Source organism: Protopterus annectens, chromosome 1.part2 (assembly GCF_019279795.1).
Source record: "Protopterus annectens isolate FY-2018-M chromosome 1.part2, PAN1.0, whole genome shotgun sequence".
NCBI classification, from domain to species: Eukaryota; Metazoa; Chordata; order Ceratodontiformes; family Protopteridae; genus Protopterus; species Protopterus annectens.
The window spans coordinates 1,036,992,370-1,037,012,927 of NC_056727.1; positions in this window are offsets into that span (position 1 = coordinate 1,036,992,370).

Here is a 20,558-nt window from a genome sequence, read left to right on the forward strand (position 1 = left end):
TGTGTCTGAGATGATAATGTACCACTCCAGCATGTTCTGCTTTTTCACGTAACAGGGTTTAGATCAGTACAGTGTGTAGCTTGTATGGAGTGTAATCAGTATATATGGAGCATGTCCAACACCTGTGGGTTTGGCATAGCTTTGTATGTTAGGCAGAGGTTGCCTCTGGGTAGGTGGTATGTGACACAGTGTAGCTGTGGTTTTGTAGGACAGTCTGCATAGGGCATCTGTTTGAGTCTGGTAATACTCTGTGTGAGGTATGTGTCTGGTGTCTACTGTCGCTGTGGATGTCTTCTGAGGTACATACCGACAGGTCCAATGTACTCTATGATGGGTGTTATGACTGATAAGTACAGTGGAACGCTGACCTCTTATTCCATGGATGACACACCTTTTCTGTTGACATGTGGACCTTATTCAGTTTACATGACTAGTGTGGCACTGTGATTATCAATAGGGACACTACTGTCCACCTTTGTCCCATAGTCTCTCATCGCACTTTCAGTGTTGAGTAGACTACCACCTATGTGGTAGGTCATGGATACAGGGTTATTAACATGAGGGATGGCAATACGTTTACAACATTGAGCTTGGGCGTACATATGAACATCCATTGGTGTACATATAGATATACATATAGGCACATATACAGTCTGCCTTTCATGGTGGGAATACCAATTATGCAAAGGTTGAGAGGGATGCAGTTATGTAATGATATTGCACAGTCTTGAACAGAATGCATGGAAGGTAGTCTCAGCCCGTGTACCTTTAGCAGGACCCCCTATCTGGAAGAGTACAACCTGAGGAATCATACCCACGGCGTTTAAATGCCACATGTCATATGCCAGCACAGTATGCTGTCTTGTTTGCCACACACTACCACCTACATATAAACATGCACATAACAACCTGCAACAACATATAATTGCCCACCCTTCACAAACAGTTGCAGTATGTCCCTTGCTCTATGCACATGTTCAGATGCTAATTTATCAGACACATACATATCTCTCCATATGTGCGTGCCATACACACACAGGGTCCACACTGTTGTAAGTCTGTACACCTCACGGATGACCTGTTGGGCCTTGCTACAACATGGACGCGTGTCACATGTGTGCATACAGTAATAGTACAGGGAGTATATATAGCTGCAAATGATACCACTACTATACTAGCCTGGTACAGCAGTTGCCAATGCTGAGCTACAATTTATGTTACTATCAGGCATGTCTTACTCTGTCACATCCAAGTTTATATAGGTGTTTGCACTACTCCCCCAAACTGACATTATATGCAGTACTGTACAGACCATAGATAACATGTTCAGATGTTCGACATATAATGCTGAGATACATATGTCGCAGTTATGTCCCACTGCACACAGCTACACACTAATTTGTCTGTGGCAGTATTTATGCATGGCATCACTGCATACATACCTACTGCTGCCACTTATGCATGTTTCTGTGTATATATAGTACTATTCATAATCATCTACTACTTGCCGGTAACTACAACTCTGTTACATACCTGTTACTCACTGTCAGGTCCGTCTGTGTATGCTTTACAAGGTATTTTTTTTTTAAGTAAAGTTTTTTACTTATTAGTTGTTATTGGTTATTAATTAAGTTTTTTTTCTTAATTAATATATTTAGTTTTTCAGAAAGTAAATATAAAATTTACTGAAGTAAGGCTTCTGTATTCAGTAATAGAGTTTGTCAGTATTTGCTGACACGTGCAATGTAATGATTGCATGTGGGGATAGCAAATACAATCTGCTTTTATAGTTATCTGGGCATGTGCATGTGATGCCCTCTGCACCAATTGGTGCCCAGCATTTGGTAAATGCATACAGCCTGCTGTGTGGTAATTGCAGTACTCACTGTCATAGCAACCCAATGCTATAAATTGCTTAGGTATGTAGGCATTGCCCTTTCAGATTTCCAGAGTGGGGCCCATGCTTGTTTGCTGTGGACACTTTTGTGTAAGTCAGAAGGTTGGTATACTTCCTATATCTGAAGTTAGAGGTGTAGACAGTGATGTACATGTTGTACTCAGGCCTGACTGTTGCCACTTGCAGTACAGAGCTATCAGTGTAGTTTAACTCACCCCTACAAATGCTTACACAACATTTCTGTGACTACGTAGTTTCTTTTCCACTCATATAAGTAACTGCCATACAAACATAGTTATTGAGAAGTATTCTTTTGGCACATGAACTGTTTGTGAACTGTTATACTGTGCATATTAATGTAGGAACTTCTGCAGGGTTTGTGGTTTTATTGTTGACATTAGCACAGGGTTCACAGGACAACTGGACAATCCCAGTACTGTGTATGCCTACCTACATCCTTGGTAGACCCTAAACACACAAGTGTATTTACAGTGTGGGGGGGGGGGGTTGTTGACATACAGAGAGCATTATGTATTATTGTGTGAATATTATCTTACTGGACTTTAAGGATTGGTGTGTACCTGTTGGTTTATCAAGGCAGGTGGTCTGTCTGCATAGTTCCCAACTGTGAACCTATCCAGATGGTAGTCAAATGTTATACTTTTATTCTTTGTCTGTGCAACCCACATGTGTTTTCATCACTAGTACAATGGCATTGTTACAGTCAGTTGCTACCAGTACATGGCTACATCCTTTGGTATTTCTGTGTTGTACTCCTACATACGGGTATGCTTGTGGAAGTCCTACCACAGCTATTTGCAGTGTGTGTAACAGCAGGATAGCTGCTATGCCTGTGTGTTTGTGCCTCTGCCAGGCCTATGAAACACTCAGATACATCTTTGCATGGAGTCAGGGATAGGTAGTTAAATGTGAAGTACACCTTACACAGCATAGAGACAGTAAACGTCTAGACTTGTGTGAAGAAGTGAATATGGATACATACTCCTTTTATGAAGTACAAGCAGTGTCTACTGTTATTATTGTCAGTATTCATTTGTGTAATACCCCACCTTTCTTATAGGTTCATAGGTAGGTACTAGGCTATCGGCCCAAGGGCCTACGTAAGCCTAGCCAACAAGGTTCCCTGGCTTACGCCACCCAAGAAGTTTATTTTCCTGTGCCACTGTTGAGCAGAGACACAGAAGTGATCCCCAGGGTGTATTTCCTATTTCCCATCCACTCATCAAGATTTTTCTTGAAGAGTGCTAATGAAGAACTTTGCTTGACATAGATGGGTAGCCTGTTCCAGAGTATGGAAAGTCTCTGGGATAGGAATCTATACCTCCAACATGTCCTGTTTATTGTGGTGACAAGGTTTAGGTCCCTAGAGCATGTAGCTTGGAGGGATTGGGATTTCTTTAGGTGTAACATGTCCAACAGCTCTGGGTTTGACATAGCTTTATATGTTAGGCAGAGATCACCTCTGAGTAGGCGATATGCTACAGAGTAAAGCTGGAGTTTTTTGAGGTGGTCAGTGTAGGGCATTTGTTTGAGTTCTGACTGACATCAGTACTTTTCAGAGGGATTCAGAGGGACAGAGCTTCAATATGTTTCACAATCAGAGACATCCCTGTTAAGTAGTCACAGTTGGGTAGTCTGGCCTCTGCCCTAATCAGATTTGCCACTGTTTGTCCTGCTATGATACTGTGTGGGGGTTGTAAAGTGCCTCTGTAAGTTTATTTTCTGCTAGAATGGCTGCTTCTCATATCACACTCATGTAATGCATTTCACAACAATTGCTGTTAAAGATCCACAAAACAAACTTTGTGTTGTGGCCTTCCTATTTATCTTTTACATTCAGTCATTAAAATGCATGATATATTTATATGAGCACCAGGTTATGGTATATCTGCTGTGGCTTAGTGGTAATTCATGCAGTCTATTATGTCAATGGTCTGGGGTGCGAGACTGGCAGAGGTATTTTCTTTTGCTGCTGAGCAGAACAAGGGCCCTGACATAGAGTGACTAAGGCACTTTTAAGCAGTTGTAAGCGGGTTTGAGCGACGCTTAGCGATGCTTAGCTAAGTGCACACATGAGCACACTCGCTTAATCCCGCTAACTACTGCTTAAAAGTGCTTACTCCCGCTAACCCCCGCGCTAATTTCTTTGAAAGAAAAGAAAATGGGGAGATAGGAAAGTGGTGAAAAACGAGGCACAAAGAGGGAAAAACAGTAGGGAAACAAGCTCGGGATGTGCAGGACGGGTGTAGGGAAGGTCCATAGCTGCCCATTTCTTTACCAGCAACAGCTGTGCATATGCAATACATTTGGAGTGATATTTGAAACCTTACACCCCTGGGAGAGGGGTGAGGACAACAAAGTATGTTGTACTGCCAATTATAATTATCAGTTTACATGTCCAGCGGACGTGTGCGAAATGGGCAGCTATGTATGGGACGTAATTTTTTTGTGGGTACAGATTGCCCTTTTTTTTTTTTTTTTTTCAGGTGAGAGTGGAATGTGAGGTAGAGGAAGTAGCTATATTTGGGGAGGTAGGTTGGGGAGGAGAACAGACAAGACAAACAAGATGCATACAGGGGCAGTGTATGACACATGGGGTGAGTGAACACAAGTGACGGGGACAGGTGTTTGGAAATTGCAAGCCCATGAGCTCACAGATGGTAACAGTGGAACTGAGATCCCCACCCACAGGCAGTCACCACTGTACCTTCACAACCCCGAGGGTGGATGTGCTGGGGGCTGCGTAGGACGGGCAGGCTCACCCATGAGACACGCCACTTTCGCCTCGAGCTGGCGTAGGGGATCAGCGACTGAACGCTGGATCTCCCTACGCACCACAGCCCGCACCCTTCAAAGGCTGACAGGTGGCCCTTCTCCGCCCACGCTTGTATGGGGGGGACGAGCCCCATCCCCTGCAGCATTTCCACCCGAAGGTGGCACAGGACCAACGGAGGAGGGAAGCCCGGGCTGGGCACCAGACCTGCTGGTGCCAGGTGCACTCGCCAGCTGAGGAGGGACAGGTGGGTCCGCTGGGACCAGCCTTCCCATACATTCTGTGATTAAGTGTGTTTAATTACAACATAAACAACAGCATTCCAAATTAGTTGCAACAGCATGCAGTAATATTCCCATTAACCCAACACACCAAGGTTCCAACAGTTGAACAGCAAGCATAACACATGCATAAATTGAACAACAGTGGATATTCCAACAGCATGCAGGGATGATTGGTGGCAACTGGCCACCATGACTGTGGTGTTTGAACAGGGCACATGCATCAAAGTGAATGCAGATATTTATAGAACAATAGGACATATGTCCCAACAAATGTTTTGAGATTACACATACCCATTGAGTTGCGGAATTGATTATTTATGCACATACAGTAGGATGTAGAAAGAAAACTCAATTAACATCTTATGAGTACTTTTAGTCTACACTACATTCCTATTGACTGCAGGTGTATATCCCCTACATGTATTATTACACTTACCAACATGCTTTAGGTTGTGTAATGGGTTTGGCTAGTTCATTATATACCTGACCTATATCTGACATAATAACTGACCAGGATGCAGATGTCACTGCTACATATTTATTGTTGTATTTATATTTCTTTATCTACATATCTGGATGTGTTCACATGACATTTTCAGTTCAGTTTGTACAGAACCCTGCATTTCTTGTAGCACACTCACATTTCTGGAGAACACATTAACAAGCTACTCATGTGCCGGATTTACTTATGCATGCCAGCCATTAACTGACTGTTGAGGACGGTATATATGCTTCACAGCTACTAGCACTTCCATCACCCACTTTAGATGGGACTGCCCAACTGTGTGTTGCCAGCACTTATTAAAACCGTACTATTTGTATAATACAAGGGTAAAACAACATTTCACAGTAAGTGACACAGACACTCTAGGTTTTACACCTTTATTAATTACATTACACACTTTTCCACAGGCTCACTCCTTTATTTGATATTACAGTGCCTATGGAAGACATATTCAAGACATATTATACCTTAATTAATAGGTTAGAACACTCTTTTTCAGGCTCGCTCACTTATTTTATATGACAGTACCTGCAGTGATATTATTACGGACATATTTTACCTTTCTTAATGGGTTACTACGCTCTTTGTCTGGCTCTCTGACTTATTTCATATAACAGTACATGCAGAGGACTTATTCAGGGCATTTTATGGCTGTATTATTGGACTACAACACTTTCTTTCATGCTCTCTACCCTATTGTATATAACAATACATGCAGAATGATCACTAACCTGCCTGGTGGCACAGCCTTAGCAGCCTATCTTCATAGGCTTGCTGATTCGCAGCACGGTCACCTGCAGCTGTGAAGTAAATGAAGGGATATTGAGACATACCTATCCATTATACAGAATCAATTATCATTTCTTACATACTGCATTCCATGGCTACCTACTCAGTTGTGGGGCATCTTGCATCCCATGGGCCTCCTGTATCCATTGGTTCAGTCGGTCCTGCTTCTGTCTTTTCAGGTCTGCATGGTGGTGACGGACCTGCTCACCAGTCCGAGGAATGCCTGTGACACTGGTGAGGTCATGAGCTAACCGGTTCCAAGCCTCTGCCTTGTACTCCATCCCTTGGAACTGGATCTGCAGGAGTCTTGACTCATGACAGTGGACAAGGAGCCAAACCATGTATTTCGACTCCTCGATGCCCCAACGTTGCGCTCGGAACCATGTACCCTCTCCAACACCAGCCATTCTAACTGCAGATGTGAGCTACAATCAGTTATGGTGAGTATTCCCACCTATGGGGCTTAAATATGCCGCATTTTCTGCACTTTTTTGTGATTGGCCATTTTTGAAAATTCTCAGCTGACTGCTGACCTGCTTAGTAATGGTTAATCTACCATTTATTAGTATATGTATGTTAACAGTGACTGTTTATCCTAAACTGTCATGGCTTAGTGGTTCAGTGTTTTGATTATGGTGGACAGAGTCATGGGTTCGAACCTTGTCATTCATTTTATTTTAATACTGTCCAGACAGGCTAGGGAGTGTGGCTGTGTTTAAGCAGCTTTGCTCTACGTTGCTTCATGTTGCCCTATGGTGCACTGGTTGGCACGGCGCGCACCTCCGCACAAACTGATTGCGCTGGGTAAAGCGCTATTTAGCTATGGGCAACTACATTGCACTGGGTAAAGCACTATTTAGCTATGGGCAACTCTATTGCGCAGGGTAAAGCGCTGCTTAACTGCGGGCAATTATATATCAGGATCCTTTATAAATATATATTTTGTTCACTGATACATAGGCCATTTTGCTGCTTTTTAGTAAAATTGTAATCATATATGTCGGGTATTATTTTATATAACTGATTTAAAACATAAATAGGAAGGGGAGTGGTGGGACTCAAACCGTGAATGCCTGCTCGTTGTGTGAACGCACTACCATTACGCTATGGCTATTTGGTGTAATTTGCATAAACATTCCTTCTTATGTTCTTCCATGACGGGATTGCTAACTGCAGCTAAGCAATGGGCACACCCGCGCACATACGCGCAAATAAGGGCAGCTATTTTGGGAATATAAAAAATATCATTTTAATGTTTTGCTTTTCATAACTGTGATGGGAGGTTATAATGTCAGGGAGTGTGGTGTTGGGTGCATGGACATTTGAGCGGACTCGCTCTTCTGTGTTTACATTTTTATTTTGGAAACCTTGCAGGGGCGTGGAAATTTAGACTGCTCGGCAGTCGGACATGCCCCCTGCTTTCCTACATGGTCCATGTTAGACTTGCGGTTGAGTCAGCATGCCCTCATGAATATTCATTTCACGCTGATGTCGTACCGTTCAACTGCAGCTTCCGAGTAAGACTTATTTAGTCTTACACGGAGGATTCCTGAATCTGGGGGAGTGTTTCCTCTTCAGTCATGCCAATTCTACTCTTACTTTCCAAAGATATTAAATGTAATATAGGCACAACGTATCCATAGTTCCCTGTATGAAGCAAAATAAAACATTTTCAAATACTAATAAAATTAAATGTTTCTTAAAAGCTTGAAGTAATACACATAAATTGGAATTCTGGTCTGCTATTCTGCAGTAGTTTAGTTACCAGACACTATTGTTATTATTTAATTATGGATTAAAGATACTTAACTTGGCACATAGGTTCATAGGTTCATAGGTTGGTACTAAGCTATCAGCCCTAGGGCCTATACAAGCCTAGCCATAACAATTCCCTGGCTATTTCTTCCCACACTATTTACTTCCCTGGACCCCTGTCTAGCAGGGTGACTGACGTGATCCCCGGGGTGAATTTCCTTTCTCCCATCCAATCGTCAAGGTTCCTTTTGAAGAGGACCAAAGAGGCACTCTGCTTGACATGTATGGGCAATCTATTCCAGTGTCTGGGGAGTCTCTGGGTCAGGAACCTATCCCTCCAGCATGTTTTGTTTATTGTGATGACAAGGTTTAGATCCCTGGAGCATGTGGCTCTGAGGGATTGGGATTTCTTTAAGTGTAGCATGTCCAACAGCTCTGGGTTTGACATGGCCTTGTATGTTAAGCAAAGATCACCTCTGAGTAGACGATATACGACAGAGTATAGCTGGAGTTATTTAAGGCGGTCAGCGTAGGGCATCTGCTTTAGGCCTGTGATTCTTTTAGTGAGGGATTTCTGTGGCCTTTCCAGTTGTTGCAGATGTTTTGAGAGGTACATACCAAACGGGGCATTGTATTCTATAATGGGTCTAATGAGGGATGAGTACAGTGGGACAATGACCTTCTTTTTTCTGGATGAAAAGCCCTTAGTGATGAGGTGTGCCACATAGAAGGATTTCCTGACTGTTGTGGCAATGTGGTTATCGAAGGTGAGACCACTGTCCACCTGTGTCCCTAAGTCTCTTATCAAACTTTCGGTGTTTAGAGACTGCCACCTATATGGTAATTCACGGATACATGTTTTTTCCCAAAGGGGATAACTATACATTTCTTGGCATTGAGCTTGAGCCCATGGCTCAGGCACCAAGCATCTGTTTCTGTAAGGCCCTTTTGTAGAATATCCACATCATTTGGGGATTCAATAATGGCTCCCAGTTTGCAGTCATCTGCAAACTTTGTTATACAGAGTCCCTTAGTATTGGCCTGTACCTCAGAGAAGTAGATGCCAAACAAGAGCGGTCCCAGGACTGAACCCTGAGGTACTCCACTTGTCACTTGTCTGGAGCTGGATTTGGAGTCGGCTACTTTTACAGTGTGGGTTCTATCAGTAAGCCAGTTAGCAACCCATTGGGTGACGTAGGGATTAATGCCCAGCTTAGTAAGTTTATCTATGATTCCAGAGTGGGGGATGGTGTCAAAGGCCTTGGCAAGGTCTAGATAGGCTGTGTGGACCACCTTACCCTTGTTCATGGCTCTGGAGACTGATTCGAAGAAGTCAATCAAGTGCAGGAGACAAGATCGCCCTTCACGAAGCCAAACTGGGTGGGGTCCAGTGTTTGAAGGTTGCCAATGTCTTTGTTTATAAGTTCCATGATAATACGCTCCATGGCCTTGCAGATAAGGCTTGTCATACTGATGGGACGGTAGTTTCCGGGATCCAAGGTGGATCCCCCTTGTGGAGTGGGATAACTGTAGCTGTGTGCCACTCAGTGGGCATGAAACCTGAGGTGAGGCTATGATTAAACATGACACTTAGGTGAGGTGCCAGTTCATATTGTAGTTCATGTAGTACACAGCCCGGGATGTCATCAGGTCCCATGGATGCTGTATTCTTAGCTTTGGAGAGTGCATTTTTTACCTGTGTGGCTGTTATTACCGGAATTTGGCAATCTTCCGGTATTGAGATGGGCCATTTAGGGGGTGAGAGGGGGGTGAAGTTGGCACTGAATCGATCTGCCAGGATATTAGCAATATCCTTGGGATCAGTATATTTAAAGCCATTCTGTTTTAGCTCAGAGCAGATATGAGCATTGCCATTTAGATTCTTGACATAGTTATAGAATGCCTTGTTGTTGTCTTTGGAATCTTTGGCAATTTTATTTTCGTAACTAGCTTTGGAGGATTTTATGAGGGATCTCAGTTTCTTACTGAGGCTGGTAAGGAAGTTTTTTGCATCCTGGGATTTTCCTCTTTTCTGCAACAGTTTCTTCCTATTGTTGTAAAGTTTGTTTATGGCAGGGGACCACCAGATTTGCTTCTTTTTTTTGGATGAGAGCATCTTGGTTCTATTTGGGATGGCATGATTTATGCATGAATGGATGTGCTCGTACAGTGCCTTAGTGTAGGATTCAGCAGTTGAACTTTCAGCTCCCGTCTGCATGGGTGTCATGACGTTTGTCACTTCTGACTTGAGTAGCATGAAGTTGGCTTTGGAGAAGTTATTTATGGAGGTTTCCTTACTGGGGTGTGGGGGTGGGGTGTGGATGTTAAGGGTGATTAGCTTATGGTCAGACGTGACTAACGAGGGGGTGACCATAGGTGTGGAGCATCGATTTCCCATGTTGGTAATGACCAGGTCTAGGATATTGGAGCCCCTGGTGGGACTATGGATTAGTTGATCCAGGGCGTGGAATTTATGAATTCCAAGAACCGTTGGGCAAAGGTGTTGGTACATGAGTAGCTTTCCCAGTTAATGGCAGGGTAGTTAAAATCATCCAGTATTAGGGTGTCTGGTTCTATCTTAATATTTTCCAGTATGTTTAGAAAGGTGTAGTGAGAATCTTGGAGTATGGTGGGGGATCTGTAGCAAGCAACAATTTGGATTGCAGTCTTACCTAGTGTTAGTTGCACCTGGAGAATTTCAGATGCATTGTGTTGGCTAACTAGCCTGGTGGTGTGAATATCCTTGGTGAATATTGACACTCCTCCACCTTTAGTGCTTCGGTCCTGCTTTGGTGGCCGAAAAGTGTGGTAAGAGTTGTAGCCTGGTATTGCAGGGGTGCTCTCTGGAGCTTTGAACCAGATATCGATGTTCTCCATTTTTAGGAGTGCCTCGAGAGAGTGCATTTTGAGGTTTAGACTTCAAGCATTGAGTAGCATTACCTTCAGATTTTGCATGCTTGTACCAGTTATGGTGGTGGTTTTGTTCTTTGAACTTTCCCTGAAAAACGCACTATAGGGGTGGCAAGAGCCTTAGCCAGTAACCTGAATCCTAGAGGCGACAGGTGCAGACCATCTCTGGCAAAGCATCATGGTCTGTCAATCATGTCGTCGCAGGCAGACAGATACTGGATCCCCTTTGAATAACACCAGAAGCTTAGCCAATTGTTGAAGTCAGTCATTTTGTCCTTATATTGTGGTATCATTCTGGGCGAAGGCAGGATTCTACTCAGGGCTAGGGTCATACCTGCCTGGGCCATATGATCCGAGAGCTCTTCCATGTCTCTTTTCATGTAGTCCACGGAGGTACGTCTCAAGTCATTCACTCCAACATGGACAATGACAGAGTCATATTTGTACTTGTTGTGGAGTGACTTGAGTGCATGCATTATTTGGCGGATCCTGGCACCCGACAGGCAGCTGACTGTAATTTTCTCCTTGTTCAACCTGGTGAGAGGGACATCAGTGTGCTGGACTATAGAGTCACCTATGACTAAAGTGTTAGGTACATTGTCTTGCCTTAGGAGCTGTTGCTGGGTGGCACACAGGTGTTTTGAACTATGTGACACTTTGGTTGTGATTGGTGTTTGTTTGCGTTTCAGCTTCAGAGGTCCTTGTTGCTTGGGCAGGTTACAGTTAAGGGCCTCTGCATATGTGGATTTAGTGTTGCTATATGTGGGTGTTGGTGGTGTGGGTTTAGAAGGGCTATGTGTTGCTTGAGGTGTAGTGTGGGTGATAACCTTCTCCTCTTGACTGTCTAGCACAATCTTGGGTGGAGAGAGCTTTGCTTCCATTTTGGCTATGTAAGTGCATCTCTCACAGGTTGTAGTGTTGGGTGGTAGGAGGAGAGGGTTGTCTGTGTACATGAGGCAATTGCTGCATTGCCCCAGTATGTCCAGATTCACCAGGTGGACAGGAGAAATCACCGGAAGCTGACGATTGGACATGCCTGGTTTGATGCTTTTTTTTTTTTTTTGTAAAATACAGGAGCTGTTTTCCCTTACCTTAGCAAGGTACTTTGCAATTATAGGCTGTTTAGTGCCTACTATTAATTTCTCCTTATTAACAAGGAGAGTTGAGTGCTTGTATCAGTTTAAGGCTTCCTAGTGCTTTCCAGCAGGTATTAGAGAAAGTGCTAGTCAAAGGGATGCTTAAAAGTAAGATGAAAAAAAAAATGCACACTGCAGTGTGCACTAGAGAAGGTAGACGTGAAAGTAGGTAATTTAAGTTTTATCTGTTTAAAAAGTTAAGGTTTAGTGGAGAGTTACTATTTTTAAAACAGCAAGATGGGTTGAAAGGGGTAGTCACTTTTGTATTCTGGTACTATGGAATACACATACCACTGCATACACTATATATATATCTATCTATATATATATATATATATATATATATATATATATATATATATATATATAAATATAGCTATATATATATATATATATATATATATATATACACAGATATATAGCTATATATATATATATATATATATATATATATATATATATATATATATATAAATATGTGTATACCATAATATATTAATAATATATAATGAATATATACTAACAACTTTATATGTTTATAGAGAAAGAGAGAGAGAGAGACACACACACACAACACACGCACACACACATACACACACACACACACACACACACAGACACACACACACACACACACACACACACACACACACACACACACACACACACTGCATACTTGAACCTGGACATAGCTTTTGATACAATTTTCACTCATGCATAGTAGAAAAGCTAAATAAACTGGGAATGAAACCCAATGTCACCTACTGAATTGCCAACTGGCTCACAGATATGATGCAAATAATTAAAATAGGGGAAGGGACCTCCACAAAAAGACCACTTATTACTGGAATCCCCCAGGTTCTGTGCTGGGACCTCTCCTGTTTTGTATCTACTTTTCTGAAGTAAAAGACAATAGTAAAGAGCTCTGGCTGACTAAGTTTGCAGATAACTGCAAACAAGGAGCAGTCCTTGATTCCCCAGATGACTTAACCATCCTGCAGGAAGGTTTGTTTCAAATAAATAATTGGTGTGAAAATCATGGTGTGAAACTAAATGCTATTCCTTTGATCCTTTGAGAAGTCATCTACCCCAGAAAACTACAACATTGAGAATACACCCCCAAGACATGACGCAGTTGTTCGGGATTTGAGAATTTATGTGGACAGTGACCTAAATTTTGACTAACATATATCTATTGTTGTAAGAAAGTCTTTCTGTATTGCATAGCTAGTAAATAAAGGGATTGTGTTTAGATCTAGGGATGCCATTGTTCCCCATTATTTAGCCCTCATTAGGGCAGTCTTTGAATATAATAACCCTTTGGCATGTATCTATCCAGACACATGCAACAACTGGAATGCCCACAGAGACACCTTATTAAAAGGATACTAGGCTTAATCAACATGTCCTACATGGACTGACTGAATGGCCTATCACTGTATCTGGCATCCTATAGACAGCTAAGAGGTGACCTGGGCCTGGCACACAAGGCACCTTTCTACTCATTACTGATGGAATTACTGCACATCAGCAAGTGAAATGGCATCAGAAACACTTTGTCTAGGGATCTAAACCTCTTCTGCAACACTGATAGTATGGTTTGGAAGGACAGCTATATTTTGCAGAGGATACTGCTGCTATGTAACAGATTCCCTATCAACAGAAAGACAACTTAAATCTATGGATGGGAAACAGAAAATGTATCCCAGGACTGCCCCCCCTGTACTACTACTACTACTGGACAAAGGCAGCTCATTAATGTCTTATTACATTCATGTAGCCCCTTAAATTATCTATGGTATGATCCCATTTATTCTCAATGGGGATAATATAAAATTACCAACCATAGGATGGGTAAGGTTTTTCTATAATGACAATGGATAGGTTATTTTGAAACCAAAAAGGGTAATTGGCTAGGCTTAAAATGGTCCACAAGGGCAGCTAGCCTAGTACTTACTTATGAACCCATGAACCCATATATAAGTGTGTGTGTGTGTGTGTGTGTGTGTGTGTGTGTGTGTGTGTGTGTGTGTATATATATATATATATATATATATATATATATAAATATATATATATATATATATATATATATATATATATATATATATATATATATATATATATATATATATATATATATATATATATATACATTTAATCTAAATCTTTCTCTCTCTCTCTCTCTATATATATATATATATATATATATATATACACATATGTGTGTGTGTGTGTGTGTGTGTGTGTGTGTGTGTGTGTGTGTGTGTGTGTGTGTGTGTGTGTGCATGTATATATCTATATATATATATATATATATATATATATATATATATATATTTACATTTAACCTAAATTGGTCTGTCTCTATATATTTATGTGTGTGTGTGCGTGTGTGTGTGTATAAATATATATATATATATATATATATATATATATATATATATATATAAAACACCGTGCACTAGAAGAATCTTAATTATATAAATGCAGTCTTCTTATAGCCGTAGTAATTAATACTGAGCTAGTAGAAAGGAAATAAAAACTCAGACACTGAATAGATGATTAAGCTTTCGCTCTTATTCAGGTGGAAGAACTTCATCAGAATAACCTATAGTAAACAGTACTTACATTATATGTAACTAGAGTCACATGTAAACAAAAAACCAATGAACTACTTATAACTTATTAGTACAGTAACCAATTGTACAACCAGACAATATTTAAACTGTGCCAATCATCTAAACACAATAACCATGAACATACATATGAATCACAGGGGCATGAATATTAAATAAACACTCTCTTGTGTTAACTAATCATTGAACAAATGTACAGTGTGCGCACTAAATATGCATGTAGGAGAAATGAATATTCATATAACTGTACAAGTGGTGACTAACAAGTGTGTACAGCAGTAGTATATGCAGGTATTTGTGCATCTTGTAAAGCATTTTATGTAGGTAAAACTACAAGAAAACTTTCAGATAGAATTAAGGAGCATCTAGGAGCCATCAGGGCAAAGAACTTAAATAATGCCCTTGCTAAACATAGCATTTTTTGTACTTCTTTTAGTAAATTTTACTTCATAGTATTAGAACAAGTTAACTGTTTTTTTGGAGATTGGGAATTATATTTAGAACTAAGAGAACTTAAATGGCAATTACTGCTTAATTCTGAAACATACCCTGGTCTGAATGAAAGTGTTAATATTAAATGCGCTTTAAAATGGAAGATTTAATTCTATTTTGACATTTGTTCTATTTTGACAGTTGCTTTCTTTCAACAAAATGTGTTTGCATCCATCCATGACCTTTGACACCCTTGTTAGTCACCACTTGTACAGTTATATGAATATTCATTTCTCCTACATGCATATTTAGTGCACACACTGTACATTTGTTCAATGATTAGTTAACACAAGGGAGTGTTTATTTAATATTCATGCCCCTGTCATTCATATGTATGTTCATGGTTATTGTGTTTAGATCATTGGCACAGTTTAAATATTGTCTGGTTGTACAATTGGTTACTGTACTAATAAGTTATAAGTAGTTCATTGTTTTTTTGTTTACATGTGACTCTAGTTACATATAATGTAAGTACTGTTGACTATAGGTTATTCTGATGAAGCTCTTCCACCTGAATAAGAGTGAAAGCTTAATCATCTATTCAGTGTCTGAGTTTTTATTTCGTTTCTACTAGCTCAGTACTAATTACTACGCCTATAAGAAGTCTGAATTTATATATATATATTCCTTGGGGAAGGGCAAAAAATGTGTGGATTGCTGAATATGATTTTTGTAGATATTACTTTCCTCTTTGTGGACTCAATGAATTACCTTCTTCGAGTTAACAGTTTTCATGTAGCTGCGCTCCATTCAAAATATCACCTCCCATTCAAGTCATTGCATATGGCCATCTACTTCCTTCTATGATGTCACCAGTCAGCCCTTGTTGTTGGAGCAGCCAACTGAAATGACTTAAGCATATTTTTCATTTCTTGTTTGGAACTATGTTTTTAAAAGGAAGTAATTCCTTATCTGTCTACAGATATTAAACCAAACAGTGGTAATAATGATAAATGTAATAAATGATTAATGTTCTCCTTACCTGCTGCTGAACCCAGTATTTAACCTATCTTTCAACATAGTTTCAGCTAGATTGCATTCTATGTGCTATCTTGCATCTGTTGCTATTCTACAGGTTCAATTCTTCTTCTGAACATAATAAATGCTTAAAAGCAGTTATATTGCAAGATCTATCTCTGTTCAACATTTTAATTTGTTTCTATAAAAAACAAAGATTTAATGAAGTGGCATATATGTGAAAGCAGACTTTGTCTCTGTTATATAAATAAATTCAGCACTTTGGTTTCAGAAATCTGTAAATTCTGAATGCATGTAAAATCATGAAAGGAAGATAAAACTAGAGTTGTGCTACTAAGGCAAAAGGGAAATATGATTCAAATGTCTTTAGAATAGACCTTCCTCACCCCCGTTGTGAATCCCCACATTCTTAATCTCTGTACACAAAGTTTCTGAGTTTTCTCTGTCATAGTGATGTGTAGAAATTATGTATGACTATAAAATACATTTTACATTTTTTCCTGAGGATTTCCTGCCTTAAACTTATAAGGGGCACAGTCTCCCAAAAGAGGTGTCGAGCTATAGTCACCACTGCAGAAATATTGATATGTTGTTAATTAATTTAAGTTTTATCACATTTTTAATGAAAATATTTCTATTAGTGAGTTTAACCTTATATGTGAAAAAAATGTGATGCGTTATCAACTTTTTGCTGTTTGTTGCCAGTTAGCTTTTAAGATATGTAGACCAGAAATTGTTCATGGTGTAACTGTATTCATTGATGAGAGCTGATCATTGTCAACTCATCATCTAGGCAACCATTATTGTTTTCTAATGCTGGCCTAACTTTGCCACTTGCTGAACTGATCTGGAAGGTCTGATAAGATGGATACCTGATATTCTGTCCCAAATGATGTGCATAATTGCATACATGATCAGTTACGGCTAGAGTGCATGTATTCTGTTTGCAAGAAACAATCAAATCTCCTAGACTTTAAAGTGCATGTTGCAACACGGAACCTCCTCTGCATATGAGTATAGCAGTACAATGTAGACCAGAAATTGTTCATGGTGTAACTGTATTCGTTGATGAGAGCTGATCATTGTCAACTCATCATCTAGGCAACCATTATTGTTTTCTAATGCTGGCCTAACTTTGCCACCTTGCTGAACTGATCTGGAAGGTCTGATAAGATGGATACCTGATATTCTGTCCCAAATGATGTGCATAATTGCATACATGATCAGTTACGGCTAGAGTGCATGTATTCTGTTTGCAAGAAACAATCAAATCTCCTAGACTTTAAAGTGCATGTTGCAACACGGAACCTCCTCTGCATATGAGTATAGCAGTACAATGGGGATAATTTACTCACATCCATGTCTCAAACACTTAACAAGATAGTTATCAAAGAGCATTTGATCATACTTCTCTATATCACAATTTGATAAGTTCAAAAGTATAATATACAGTTCTTATCTGGTTCAACTCAGTTATCTGCATTCATAATGTCACACATAGCCATTCTGTCACTGTCAGCACACAATTTCATCTTTATTTTGGCTTTGGGCATACCTCTCAACTTCTCAGCTCAAGAGGTCTGCACAAAGCCTAAAATAATGGTGAGGGGGCAAAGGCCTATAAACTTAGAAAGTTGCTAAAATAACAGGCCCCTGGATTCACTATCCTTCTATGCAGGACTAGCTTACTCCTGCAATGAAGCAACCATTTAGGAGCAGCACAGCAGCGCACCATGCATAGTAATGAAAGCGCACTGCTTGAGCTCCTAAACAGACACAGAGCGTCTACAAGTCCAGGGGGCATGTATGAGAGCAGAGCTCTCAGAATATACATGCCCCTCCAATCAAGAACAACAGAGTAGGAGTAAGAATGAGCGAGACAGCTCATAGATGTATGCACACCCCCAGCAATATCCCCCCAAGTGTACAAGAGCAATAGTTAAAACATCTAAATATGAAGACTTTTTTTATGAAGCAGATCAAATTTAACCTTGGTGCATGGGTTTGCCCATCACTTAGCTACAGTTAATGCAGCTTAAATGGCACAAGAGGATAAAATGCAAGATGTAGGCAAAGGGAGCAGTGCAGCAATAGTGTAGTGGGCAGAGCATTTGCCTTACGAGCAGTCATTCACAGTTCAAGTCCCACTCCAGTACAATCCATTTTCCATATCAATTCCCTGTATGATCAATTTATTTTGTTGCAAAACCCATGACATAACATATATTTGTGAACTGGAGTACTGCATTAAATGCAGAGTGTCACTGTCATAATGTTGCAAAGTCTACAGATAATCACAAGTGCCCCATACAGTATATGTACACAGGAATCAGGAATACAAATGGAAAGTAAAATGTGTAATGAATGATAACTCTATACATGTGCCCAAGAAACATTAGACATCATTGTCTTAATTAGTGCGGTGGTAAGCGTGTGTAAGCATTAGTAAGCAAGAGTAAGCATAGTTGCGCAGTAGTAAGCGAGAGTAAGCATATTTAAGCAGCAGGAAGCGGGTTAAGGCCTGTTTGCACGGGGGTAAACAATGCGCACATAGGTTAAGCAATACTGAAGCTAACTCACTGTACGCATACATAACCGGAGGTTAGCATTGCTTACCTTCATGTAAACCCACACAAACCTGCTTACAATTGCTTAAAAGTGCCTTAAGGACTCTGTATGCATCAGCCGCTGTTCTGGCCAGAAACAAAATAAACAGCCTTTGCAGGTCTTGAACCAAGGACCCTGTACACTATAGTCAAAGTAGTTAACTACTAAGCCATCACAGCAGTACATAAGATTGAGTATCACCAAACAGATCCTCACCATAGGAAATACAAACTGAGCATGTGAAATTAATCTATATACAGTTTTATATTGTATGACCAACTACAGGACATAAATATGTGAACTGGAGTACTGCATTAAGCCCAGATGTGAGGTGTTAATGTAATAAAGTGTTGAAATCCCCTAATAAACACAAGGACCCCATACAGTGTATGTACACATGAATCATGGATACCAAACACATATATAACATGTAATGAATAACAAATCAATGCCACAATGCAAATATAATGCAACTTAAATATTAAGCAATGCTAAGCATTGCACAGCCCAGCTTAGTAGGTGTAAGCAATGCGTAGGCCAGCTAACTCAATCTGCCCATTGGTAAACCCTTTTAAGCAATGCCAACCTTAGGTAAGCAGGTTTACCCATAGCTTAGCCTTTTCAAAACTGTCCAATAATGACAAAGTGTGGAGAACTGGCCCTATTTAAACTCAACAGGTGGGTATACAGCTCATAACTGGTTGTAGCTTTCCCTTTAGGCATTATGTCTAGAATGGGAGAGGATGTGTGCTTTCGGGCTCAGCACTGGGGCATCCAGGAGTCCAGAGTCATGGCAGGACTCCTTGTGAAAGACCATGACATGAGACTGCTGCAGGGCCAGTACCAGGGTTCCCAGTACAAAGCGGAAGCCTGTGACCATCTCGCCCATGACCTCACCAGTGCCACTGGCATACCCTGAACTGGTGAGCAGGTCAGGCATCACTATGCTGACCTGATGTGGTGAAAGGGGGATCTCTTGAATCAGTGGATCCAAGAGGCTAGGAGGACAGGAAAAGTCCCAGCTGTTTGTAAGTATCAGTCCACTACCTGTTTAATAATTGCCAGCTCATGTATATTATGGATAGGTATGACTAAATATTCCTCTTATGTCTTTCACAGCGGCAAGTGAGCGGGCTATGAACCAGGAGTCCCATGGATGTAGACTGGAGTGTTGTGATGTGAGGCAGGTTAGTAATACTCTTGCATGTACTATCATAGGAAATAAATTTAAAAGTAGTAGTAAGTTAATTGCCTGTATAAAACCTGTATTGTTTAAGGCATGTACTGCATACACCAGAGAATATGGCAGGAAGAGTCTCATATAGGTTGTATGCAAATAAAAGCATAATAGCCTGACAATAAAGGTCTAACTGCTGGACTGCATGTGTTTCCTCTGGTATCATATGATAATGTCGATTTGCAATCACTTAATAGTACTGTTGTATTAAGCACTGTTACCCACACTGTGCTACATAAATAAAATGTGTAGGAATGTCTGTATATGACTGTTGTAATCCCAAGAGGTCATATAGTACAACTGAGAGAGACTTAGACAGAAAACAGTGAAAAGACAGACAACAAAATCCAAATAGCACACTAAAATGAGATGTGAACTGTTGTATTGTTAGCACATACAGCCGTGGTTCAAATTCTGGGAGTGGTAGTAGGCTGTATACAGAATCATACCCCACAACTGTGCAGATATGTCCGGAATGTCCAGGAAATCGGCCCATGTCTGCTGCCTGTCCCCCTGGGAATCAATGGGATGATCC